Consider the following 12,522-nt stretch of genomic DNA (forward strand, 5'->3'; position numbering starts at 1 on the left):
ATCACACCACTGTACTCCAGCCTGGGAGACAGAGTGAGACCCTGTCTCAAAAAATAGGTAATGTTTCCAAGAAATAACTACAATTAACTGAATCTAATCTTTACTGGATTTCTGCATTGATTTGAATGTTGCACAACTCAGGTGTACATTTATATTGAGTCTGCATAAACAGTGTGGTTCATGAGTGTGTGTGTGTATTCACACAAACATACAAACTGCATACATAGAGTACCTGTGTTCGAAAATAACAATCTGTTATAAATCCTTCAGATTTAACAGCTCAGAAAGCCTTTTAGTAGCTTTCAAAACATTTAGAGGAAAGTTGTTTAAAAATTAGTTTGAATTTTCTCTTGACATTTGCATTAATGAAGTCTTTTTTTCCTACAACAGAAACTGATTCTTCTGGGTTATCTTAAGCAAGAAAGGAATTTATTAAAGGGTTATTTTCATTATTCCTCAAGATTTCAAGTCCCAGGAGAGACCATCTATATTAGGCCATTCTTGCATTGCTCTAAGTACCTGAGGCTGAGTAATTTATAAGAAAAAGAAGTTTAATTGGCTCACGGTTCTGCAGGCTGTACAGGAAGCCTAGTGCCTGCATCTGCTTCTGGGGAGGCCTCAGGAAGCTTTTGCTCATGGCAGAAGGTGAAGTAGGATCAGGCACTTCACATGGCAAAAACAGGAGCAAGGGGGTGGGGGTAGGTGTCACACACTTTTAAACAATCAGATCTCATGAGAACTCACTACGGTGAGGACAGCACCAAGCCATGAGGGATCAGTCCCCATGACCCAGACACCACCAGGCCCTACCTCTAACTGGGAATTACATCTCAACATGAGATGTGCAGGGGAGATCCAAACTACATCACCATCCAATTGGTCAAGCTTATTGGATCATGTATCTGCACCCTAGCTTCCTTAGTGGGAGGAAGCAGTAGGAAACGTGCACTTAGATTTAACCCCTTCACTCCCCACTTCTACTAATATGTATTTTCTTCAAGTGGAAGATAGGGATACTGGTAGGAAGGGTAGTGTCCTAGTCTGTGTTCTGTGGTTTATAACAGAATACCTGTAACTGGGTAATTTATAAAGAAAAGGAATTCATTTCTTGCAGTTAGGGAGGAGACTGAGAACTTCAAGGTGGAGGGACCACATCTGGGGAGAGCCTTGTTGCTGGTGAGGACTGCAGGGAATCATGGTGAAGGGGCTGAGCATGCCCACTCAGGCCTTTCCTCCTTTTTTTATGAAGCTACCAGTCCCAGGCCAGGCGTGGTGGCTCACGCCTATAATCCCAGCACTTTGGGAGGCCGAGGTGGGCAGATCACCTAAGGTCAGGAGTTTGAAACAAGCCTAGCCAACGTGGTGAAACCCCATCTCTACTAAAAATACAAAAAATTAGCCTGGCGTGGTGGGAGGCTGAGGCAGGACAATCACTTGAACCAAGGAAGGCAGAGGTTTCAGTGAGCCGAGATCACACCACTGCACTTCAGCCTGGGCGACAGAGCAAGACTCTGTCTCAAAAAAAAAAAAAAAGAAAGAAAGAAAAGTCACCGGTCCCACTCTCACAGTAACCCATTCATCTATTAACCCATTAGTCCATGAATGGATCACCAGCCCTCATGACCCAATCACTTCTTAAAGGTCCCACCTTTCAGTACTGCCATATTGGGGATTAAGTTTCCAATACATGTAATTTGGGGGACACATTCCAACCAAAGCAGGTAAGATTGATAGTGAAAATATATACCATAACTTTTTCTCAGACACTGGGAATTACTGTAAAATGATCTCTTATCCTAAATTACTTTATGGTTTTTCTCTTCTCATTAAAGTAAACTCAGATGTGCCCATCAAAATTCTATTTGAATTTTCTGGTTTTGTAGATGCCAAATAAATAGGAAGAGTTTGTTGTTGCTACTTCTACACTGCTGTGTATGTAGAAGTGGGAATGTAAACTAGTACAACCACTATGGAAAACTGTGTGGAGATTCCTTAAAGAACTAAAACTAGAATTACCATTTGATCCAGCAATCGCACTACTGGGTATCTACCCAGAGGAAAAGAAGTCATTATATGAAAAAGATAATTGCACATGCATGTTTATAGCAGCACAGTTCGTAATTGCAAAAATGTGGAACCAACCCAAATGCCTATCAATCGATGAGTGGATAAAGAAACTGTAGTATAAATATATGACAGAATACTACTCTGCCATAAAAAGGAATGAATTAATGGCATTCACAGCAACCTGAATGAGATAGGAGACTACTATTATTCTAGGTGAAGTTAACTCAAGAATGGAAAGCCAAACATCATATGTTCTCACTCATAAGTGGGAGCTAAGCTATGAGGATGCAAAGGCATAAGAATGACACGATAGACTTTGGGGACTCAGGGAAAGGGTCGGAAGAGGGTAAGGGATAAAAGACTACAAATTGGGTTCAGTGTATACTGCTTGGGTGATGGGCAGACCAAAATCTCACAAATCACCACTAAAGAACTTAACTCGTGTAACCAAATACTACCTGTTCCCCCCAAAAAACCTATGGAAATAAAAAAATTTTAAGTTTGTGTGTAAGTTAAAGGAAACAACAGAGAATATAGTGGTATTTGAAGTACATGTTGAGTCTATACTGACTGACTGTGGTTTGTTCATTCAGCAGACATTTACTGAGTACTTTCTGTGTGCTTGACAGTATGCTAGCCCTCTTCTGCCTCTGTCTAGTTCTGTGTCTCTAGGCAAAGTATTTAAGCTGTCTAATCTTTAATATCATCTGGGGAAAAGAATATTGCCAGGTAAGATATGAAATGCATGACATGCACTATCCAATTTAGCCCTCACCAAACTTGTCCAAGGACACAGAACTAATCAGTCAATAGTAGTGGCAGAGCCAAGTTTCTGATTCATATTTTTCTGATTCCAGAACCTAAGCTCTGATCCTCTGCAAGTACGTTATCATGCTTTTTACAAGAATTAAAGCAATACATCTTAAATACGTAGTATAGCATGTAGTAAACAAATTGTAGGAGATACACTCATTGGAACCCCTGTTACTATGCACAGCGCTTTGCACTGATTCCATTTATGGCTCAGGAGTGCTGTGAAGATGTTAGTTGGAATTATTATATGAAATAATTAAGTAGGACTTCATTTACATTAGAATGTGAATGAATGATAAAATATGTTAATCTTGGGTGACGGACGGTCAAGCATAATCTGAGGACTGAGATACTGCTGAGAGGAAGAGTATAGGTAATACTTAAGTTGAAAACATCTGGCAAAGCAGAGAACCCAGAGAAGATGGCTGTAGTATCCTACTGATGGGAAGGATAGGACCTTTCACCTTAGGTGGGATCCTGTAATCCGGGTTTCTGATCATTGCTTCTCATTTCACAGTTACACCCAAGTGGATACAATAAAAGCGTCAAGATGGAAGATTCAGTATTGTAAAGATGTTGACCTATAGATTCTATGTAATCTCAATTTTAAAACTCAGCAGGTTCTTTTTTCCAAAAATCAAAAAGCCCTTTTCAAAATCGGCTAAATCTGTCTACTTAGTTATTTAATGCTGCTTACATGTTGGATTGTCTCTGGCAGGTAAAGATTGTGTTATACAATACCAAACCCCTCCTTCTGTGCCATATGTCATATATTTCTCCACTGCTTCTCCAGACTTCTTGTCCTTGATATGCCAGTCTTATTCCAGACCCCGATCAACTAGCCAACTTATTTGCCATTTGCCATGAAAATATGTTTTACTTCAAGACACTTTCTTTCCACACAAAGTTGATGACCAGGAATACTGCCCCACATTATGCCGTTTGGAAGGGTTCTCCTCACTGCTGTCTTTTAAGGCCTGTCCTGTATGGGCCTGTAGGGTAGTAGCAGTCCATATTAGTTTTGAACCTATATTCCAAGAAAACTCAGTGAATTCAGCTGAGGCTTTTTTGTCCTCCATAAGCTAGACATGAGAGCCTCCCAAGTGGCCATAATTGTGAGCTGAGGAAGGGACATCGGTAAAGAATCAAATATGACATGGGAGCCTGACCACCTGCCTGTGCCCAGCATATGATGGGCATCTCTGGCGACATCGTCACTTGATGTCCATAATCAGTTCTTACCAAGGCACATTAGTATGGATAGAGTTGTTTTTGGGGTTTTGCACTGCAGATGGCCCAGCCTTGCCACAGGAGTTGACCTTGTGATTCTCCCATTGGAGCTTGCCATCAACTTTCATGGTTTCTTATCTCATTTACTCGTCCCATAGAATATCCTGAATTGGTCCATGCAAGAGGGCTAAATACACCATACCTGCTAGAGAACTTTTACATGCTATGGATCCCACTGAAAACTGGCAGACTTCTATCTCACCCAGTTTACAAGTCAGAACAGTATTGCCAGCTTCTGAATTCCCACAGAGGCCTACACAGCTTGGTATGCTTCCCTGGTGGCAGAATAATTTTNTAAATCTGTCTACTTAGTTATTTAATGCTGCTTACATGTTGGATTGTCTCTGGCAGGTAAAGATTGTGTTATACAATACCAAACCCCTCCTTCTGTGCCATATGTCATATATTTCTCCACTGCTTCTCCAGACTTCTTGTCCTTGATATGCCAGTCTTATTCCAGACCCCGATCAACTAGCCAACTTATTTGCCATTTGCCATGAAAATATGTTTTACTTCAAGACACTTTCTTTCCACACAAAGTTGATGACCAGGAATACTGCCCCACATTATGCCGTTTGGAAGGGTTCTCCTCACTGCTGTCTTTTAAGGCCTGTCCTGTATGGGCCTGTAGGGTAGTAGCAGTCCATATTAGTTTTGAACCTATATTCCAAGAAAACTCAGTGAATTCAGCTGAGGCTTTTTTGTCCTCCATAAGCTAGACATGAGAGCCTCCCAAGTGGCCATAATTGTGAGCTGAGGAAGGGACATCGGTAAAGAATCAAATATGACATGGGAGCCTGACCACCTGCCTGTGCCCAGCATATGATGGGCATCTCTGGCGACATCGTCACTTGATGTCCATAATCAGTTCTTACCAAGGCACATTAGTATGGATAGAGTTGTTTTGGGGTTTTGCACTGCAGATGGCCCAGCCTTGCCACAGGAGTTGACCTTGTGATTCTCCCATTGGAGCTTGCCATCAACTTTCATGGTTTCTTATCTCATTTACTCGTCCCATAGAATATCCTGAATTGGTCCATGCAAGAGGGCTAAATACACCATACCTGCTAGAGAACTTTTACGTGCTATGGATCCCACTGAAAACTGGCAGACTTCTATCTCACCCAGTTTACAAGTCAGAACAGTATTGCCAGCTTCTGAATTCCCACAGAGGCCTACACAACTTGGTATGCTTCCCTGGTGGCAGAATAATTTTGGTGAAATGAGTGGGTGAGGAGCAGTAATTTGTCCTTTACTGTGAAGGGTATATCTTGGCATTCAAGCAGCCTACTGGGCCCTAAAAATTTCACTGATGTAACAGCTTGCTGGGTCTTAAGGATTATTTCCCATCCTCCAGTGTACAGTATGCTAGCTGCTTATTATTTACCTCACCCAGCTAGCATGATGTCATCAATGTGGTAGGTCATTGTGACATTATGTGGGATGTTCAGATGGTCTAGATCTCTTTGGATTATGATGCAATGTGGAATAGTTGACATAACCCTAGGGCAATACTATAAATGGGTACTGCTGTCCTATATAAACACAAACTTAATTCTTTTCCAGCACCCTCAGGACCCAGTTCCATACACGTGCTCATGGTTCCTGTTGGTACATGTTGGTTAGGTCCTGCATCTCTTTGGTCATATAAGCCCATTTGGAATTGAAAGTGGACGCACAGAATGAGGGCAAAACACCTGCAGAATAGCTGCTTCATCGTGGTGTTGTGGGAGTTTTTCATATCAGGTTTTGTTACCTTTGAGTTTTTAAATTATGTGTAAAGCTTTGATTTAAAAAAAAACTCAATTATTAAAAGAAACTGAGACAGTCTGTCTATCCACATATCTCTATTTACCTAATGCTATTGTTGTGTGTGTTAATAAAATTCAATTTTAGCTTCATATTCATGCAATATTTTCATTTACCTTTGATTCAACCTTGACCTTTAAAAAGCCAAAAAGACAAATACCTATTTTGACACTGGTTCTGATCTGTCTGAAATTCTGTGTGACCAATGGTCAAGTAACCTTGCAGGCTATTTATCATGTCTAATCTGAAAAAAGTCATTGTATTTACTAACATTTTAATATTCCCCTTATAATATAGGTAAGCATTCTAAACATGATTGTGGCAAGAAATTCTTATATGCTTTACATGTTGAAATTCTGTGTCAACTGAAGTACATATGTATATTATTGCAAGAGTGAATTTCTTCAATAATGATTGTGACAGTTAGTAAATTTAAGTAGAAAGTAATTATAAACGTCCAGATACTTTTTTAAATGGGCAAAATATATGAAACAATGGCCCTAAAGGCATTGGACATAGGCTGTGAAGGACAGTGATCCATGAGAGACGGAATGCAAACAAGATGCGCAATACAATTGCTCCAACTTGCTGCCTGAAGAAAGGCTTTGGCATGGGGAAAGGGAACCCAGAAGACTCCATGAGGTGAGGAGATATAGGTGGGAGTCCTGAGAACCCAAGGCAACTAGAGTTCACAGGGTAGAATACTAGAGAGGACAGAGCGACACAGAGAGAACTCCAGAGATCTGCTGACCATTCCTCTAAAGTATTAAGCTAAATGATCAGTACATGCATGAGAGGAAATAACCAAAGGCTTGGCAAAGAACCATCAGAAAGGATTAGAGGAAACAATACTCAAAGCTCACACAGGATGGTGAATGATTCCTGATCCCGTCAGCAAGAGTGGAAAAGGTCATAATTCACAAGGTGCCAGTTAGAGTACTAAGAAAGGTCTTGCTTCAGTAGTGGGAAAAAATATCCCTTGACTAAATGCTCTAGAATAACCTAACAAAGCTTAAAAGCAAGACCCAAAAACATTCAGACTGTGTCCAAATAACTTAATCATACTCCAGAAGAAAGTTGAAACTGTTTTAGGGATATGAAAATAATCTACAAAGTAAAATTCACAATGGCTGGCATCCAATCAAAAATTACCAGGCATGCAACAGAAAAATACAACCCATAATAAGAAAAATAAAACATTCTAGGCCGAGTGCGGTGGCTCACGCCTGTAATCCCAGCACTTTCAGAGGCCAAGGTAGGTAGATGACCTGAGGTCAGCAGTTCAAGACCAGCCTGGCCAACATGGTGAAACCCTGTCTCTACTAAAAATACAAAAATTAGCAGGGTGTGGTGGCACTCACCTGTAGTCCCAGCTATTCAGGAGGCTAAGGCAGGAGAATCGCTTGAACCCAAGAGGCGGAGGTTGCAGTGAGATCGTGCCACCGCACTCCAGCCTAGGCAACAGAGCGAGACTCCGTCTCAAAACAAAAAATAAAACATTCTGTCAAAACTGACTCAGAAATTACAGATGATGAAGATTATTAGACAAGGACATTAAAACAATTATTATCATTATATTCCATATATTCAAGAAACCAGAGGAAAGACTGAAGATATTACAGAAAAAGAAGGTATAAAAAGACCCATATCAAACTTCTAGAGATGAAAACTCCAATGTCTGAGATGAAAAATATGTTACATGAGATTAATGGCAGATTAGATATTGCAGAAAGAGATTAGTGAACTTGAAGGTAGAACCTCCCTGAAACAGAGTAAAAAGAACAAAATAAGACATACACCTCCTACCAAAATAAAAAGAGCATCAGTAAAGGGTGGGACAACTTCAGGCAGCCAAATGCATGGTGTATAATTGCAGCCCTTGAAGGAGAAGAGTGGGGAGCAAAAAATGGTGGTGGTCTAGTCCAAAGTAAGTAGAAAAAAAAGAAATATGAGAGCGGAAATCAAAAGAAAAGGTAGGCCGGGCGCGGTGGCTCATGCCTGTAATCCCAGCACTTTGGGAGGCCAAGGAGAGTGGATCATGAGGTCAGGAGTTCAAGACCAGCCTAGCCAAGATGATGAAAGCCCGTATCTACTAAAAATATAAAAAATTAGCTGGGCTTGGTGGCACGTACCTGTAATTCCAGCTACTTGGGAGGCTGAGGCAGGAGAATAGCTTAAACCCAGGAAGGGGAGGTTGCAGTGAGCCGAGATCACGCCACTGTACTCCAGCCTGGGCGACAGAACAAGACTCCGTCTCAAAAAAAAAAAAAAAAAGTAGAAATACAATAGAGAAAATCAATGAAACCAAAAGCTAATTCTTTGAGAAGCTAAGTAAGTGTGATAAACTTCTAGGCCAAATGATCAGGAAAGAGATAGAGAAGACAAATTATCAGTATAGGTAACAAGAGGTGATAATACTACAGATTCTACAGTTGTTAAAAGGGAACATTTTGAACACTTTGTATCAGTATATTTGGCAAATTAGATAAAACAGAAAAATTCCTTGAAGATGCAAACCACTAAAGCTCAGCCAAGAAATAGATACACTAAAAGACTCTTAAAGAAATTGAATTTATAGTTACAAATCTTGCCATATAGAAAAAAATCCAGGCCCAGATAGCTTCATTGGGGATTTCTAACAAACATTAAGGAAGTAATAACAATTTTACACAAACTTTTCCAGAAAATGGAAGAATACATCCCAACTGAGTCAACTAATTCTATGAGCCAGCATTTTTCCCATGAAGGTAAACACAACATGTATTGACTATGAATTATGTATATGAAGCCAACTCCTTGTACAATCCCATGTCACCACAGTTGTTGGAAATGAGGGTGGGCAGATTAAGGAATATTGGGGATTAATGTATGTGTTGAGTATATTTTAAAATGTTTTAGAATACTAGGATTTTGATGAACTGAATTTGCAAGACATCACATATTTAACCATGTTACATTTTTGCTTAGACCCTTCAGTGACATCCCATTGCTGTTGGGATAGTCTTCATATAGCCTACATTGCCCCCTGCCTGATCTGACCATCACTTAACTCTGCAGCCTAATTAACATTCCTTCACCCCTTACTCTTTCTTCTCCATCCACCCTACCCTTCATTTTGGCCCTTCAAACTCCTCCACATGGCACTTGCACACACTGTCAGAGCCTGGAAAGCTGTTCCCCATTTTAGCCACTCATTAATTCCTACTCACCATTCAGCGCACAGCTAAGTCATCAAATTCTCAGGGAAGACTTCCCTGACCTTCCTGACAAGGCCAACCCCTGTCATAGGTTCCAATTGTACCCTGAGAATCTCTCCTCCCAGCATTTACTAGAATGCAAGTTGTTATATGAAATGTTGTATGTGGTGTGTGATTATTGTATAAATGTCTGTCCCTCAGAGTATAAAGTCCATGGAGTCTGGGATTGAGTCTCGTTTTGTTGGCTATTTTACTCTCAATGGTTGCCACAGTGTCTGGCACATTATGGGGCCCCCAAAACACGTATGAAAGGGCAAGAAGAGAGAGAAGGGAAAAGAGACAAAACAAAACACTCCAGCCTGTGGTCTAGTAGCTAAGCTTCTGTGCTTTTATGGCTACAGCCTGAGTTAGATTCCTGTTCAGGGAACGAATCTCATTATTGAGTATCTATTACTTCGATTTAAAAAAAAAAAGAAGAAAAAAAAAAAGACCAAAGGCAGGCAGTCCTTGGAGTCATGGACAAATTAATTTCAAGAATGAATGCAGTTTTTATTTCCACAGCATTTTCATGGATGGAAGCATGAACAGTTGAAACATCTGAAAAAAAGAATTGATTTCAAGATGCCCTGTTTTGGGTCGTATGAGCTCTGTGAGCATACCTGCTCAGTTTTTATTTACTCACCTCTATTACATATGTCTCATTTATTTGGTTAATCTAGTACTCAGCAGGTAGAAATATTGGTTTGTAAGTTAAAAAAAAAAATTCCCACAGTGACTTACATAGACTTGGGGTTGGGGTTGCAAGTTATTTTACTTATTTTTTTTCACATGACAAGTTCAGAGAAAGACCTATTTCAGGGCTGTGTAGCTGATCAGAGAGATCCCCCTAAGAAATCAGAGTCCTACAATGCTGCTCTGCCAGTCTTAGCATGCTTGGAGAGATGGCTGCTACATCTCCAGGGTCAGAGACCCAAAGCCCTCCCTGGGGACCTCTGCCTGCAGCTCCTTGCCAGAACTGGTTCACATGGCCACTATCTGTGCAAGAGAGGCTGGGAAATTTAGTACTTGAGTTTTCCAGCTTCTCCTTTTTAAGAGAAAGGGGAATTGGGATGGATACTGTGAGTCAATTCTGGGCTCATTGAAAAGGTTCTTGGGATCAACTTGGAGAATCCAGAGAAGGGCCTACAGAAAACACAAAATGGTAACTATAAGATTCAAGAGAAAGTTTCAATGAGACAAATAGCTTATCTTGGAGAAGAAGTTAAGGAGCCCTCACTTTCTCTGCCTTTACCTGGTTGATCCTATTCAAAATTCAGCTCTAGGACAGGCACCATGGCTCATGCCTGTGATCCCAGCACTTTGGGAGGCTGAGATTAGAGGATCACTTGAGCCCTAGAGTTCAAGACCAGCCTGGGCAACATAGTGAGACCCTATATCTATAAAAAAAATTAAAAAATTATGACTGGGCACAGTGGCTCACACTTGTATTCCCAGCATTTTGGGAGGCTGAGGTGGGTGGATCAGATCACTTGAGGTCACGAGTCCAAGACCAGCCTGGCCAACATGGTGAAACCCCGTCTCCACTAAAAACACAAAAATTAGCTGGGCATGGTGGTGCATGCCTGTAATCCCAGCTACTTGGGAGGGTGAGGCAGGAAAATTGCTTGAACTCGGGGGGTGGGGTGCGGGTGGGGGAGGTGCTACTCGGAGGTTGGGCGCAGGAGGATCATTCGAGCCCAGAAGGTCAAAGCTGCAAGTGAGTCTTTTTTTTTTTTTTTTTTTTTTTTGGTGTGACAGAGTCTCACTCTGTCACCCAGGCTACAGTGCAGTGGTGCGATCTCCATTCACTGCAACCTCTGCCTCCTGGGTTCAAGTGATTCTCCTGCCTCAGCCTCCTGAGTAGCTGGGATTACAGGTGTTTGCCACCATGTCTGGCTAATTTTTGTTTTTTGTTTTTTGTTTTGAGAAGGAGTCTCGCTCTGTCACCCAGGCTGGAGCGCAGTGGCATGATATCGGCTCACTGCAACCTCTGCCTCCTGGATTCAAGCGAGTCTCTTGCCACAGCCTTCCGAGTAGCTGGGACTACAGGCGCCCACCACCACCCCGGCTGATTTCTGTATTTTCAGTAGAGACGGGATTTCACCATCTTGGCCAGGCTGGTCTTGAACTCCTGACCTTGTGATCCGCCCACCTCAGCCTCCCAAAGTGCTGGGATTACAGGCGTGAGCCACTGCACCCGGCCAATTTTTGTATTTTTAGTAGAGACAGGGTTTTACCATGTTGGCCAGGCTAGTCTCAAACTCCTGACCTTAGGTGATCTACCCACCTCGGCCTCCCAAAGTTTACAGGCGTGAGCTGGGATTACAGGTGTGAGCCACCGTGCCTAGGCTGCAGTGAACCTTGATTGCGCCACTGCACTCCAGCCTGAACAACAAAGCAAGACCCTGAAAATAATAAAATGCAGCTCTGGTGTTCCTTCCTGTAGGAAGTGTTTCCAAGTTATTTCCTTTTTTTTTTTTTAACACCTTTGTTGAGATATCATTCACATACTACAAAATTCACCCTTTTAGTATATATGTTGCTGAAGCAAGTAGGGAAATTCACCCTTTAAAAATATACAATTAAAGGGCTGGTTCATATATTACAGAATTGTGCAGTCATCACCACCATCTATTTTCAGAACATTTTCATCTTCCCACAAAAGAAACCCAGTACCTATTAGCAGTCATTCTCCATTCTCCACTCCCCCCAGCACCTGGGAATTTCCTTTCTGTTCTATAGATTTGCCTATTCTGGCCAATAAATGACATTTTGCAACTGGATTCTTTCACTCAGCATAATGTTTTCAAGGTTCATCCAGAAACCGTGTATCAGTACTGCATTCCTTTTTACAGATCCCACTGTATAGATACGACATTTTGTTTAACCATTCATCAGTTGATGAACTTTGGGTTGCTTCCACATTTTGGTTATGAATAATGCTGCTACAAATACTCATGTACAAGTCTTTGTGTGGACATATGTTTGCATTCTCTTGGGTATATATACCTCTATCACATATGTCTTATTTATTTGGTTAATTCACTGCTGGGTCATATGATAACCCTATGTTCAACATTTTAAGGAACTGCCAAACTGTTTCCCAAGTGAGCAGGGTTGGATCTTTATTTTAAACATTTGAAATACTTGTAATCATTTTAAGTAACAATTTAGTTTGAAAATGACTACTTTTACAGCTTGTGCAATATAAAATGGCTGTACCCTGTGGCTGTTCAGAACGATATACATTGGATTTTGTCACGTGTGCCCAGGGTAGGAGAAAATAAAATTTAAATTCTATTTGTTT

The sequence above is a fragment of the Rhinopithecus bieti genome, unplaced genomic scaffold (assembly GCF_001698545.2).
Source record: "Rhinopithecus bieti isolate Rb0 unplaced genomic scaffold, ASM169854v2 scaffold_15136, whole genome shotgun sequence".
NCBI classification, from domain to species: Eukaryota; Metazoa; Chordata; class Mammalia; order Primates; family Cercopithecidae; genus Rhinopithecus; species Rhinopithecus bieti.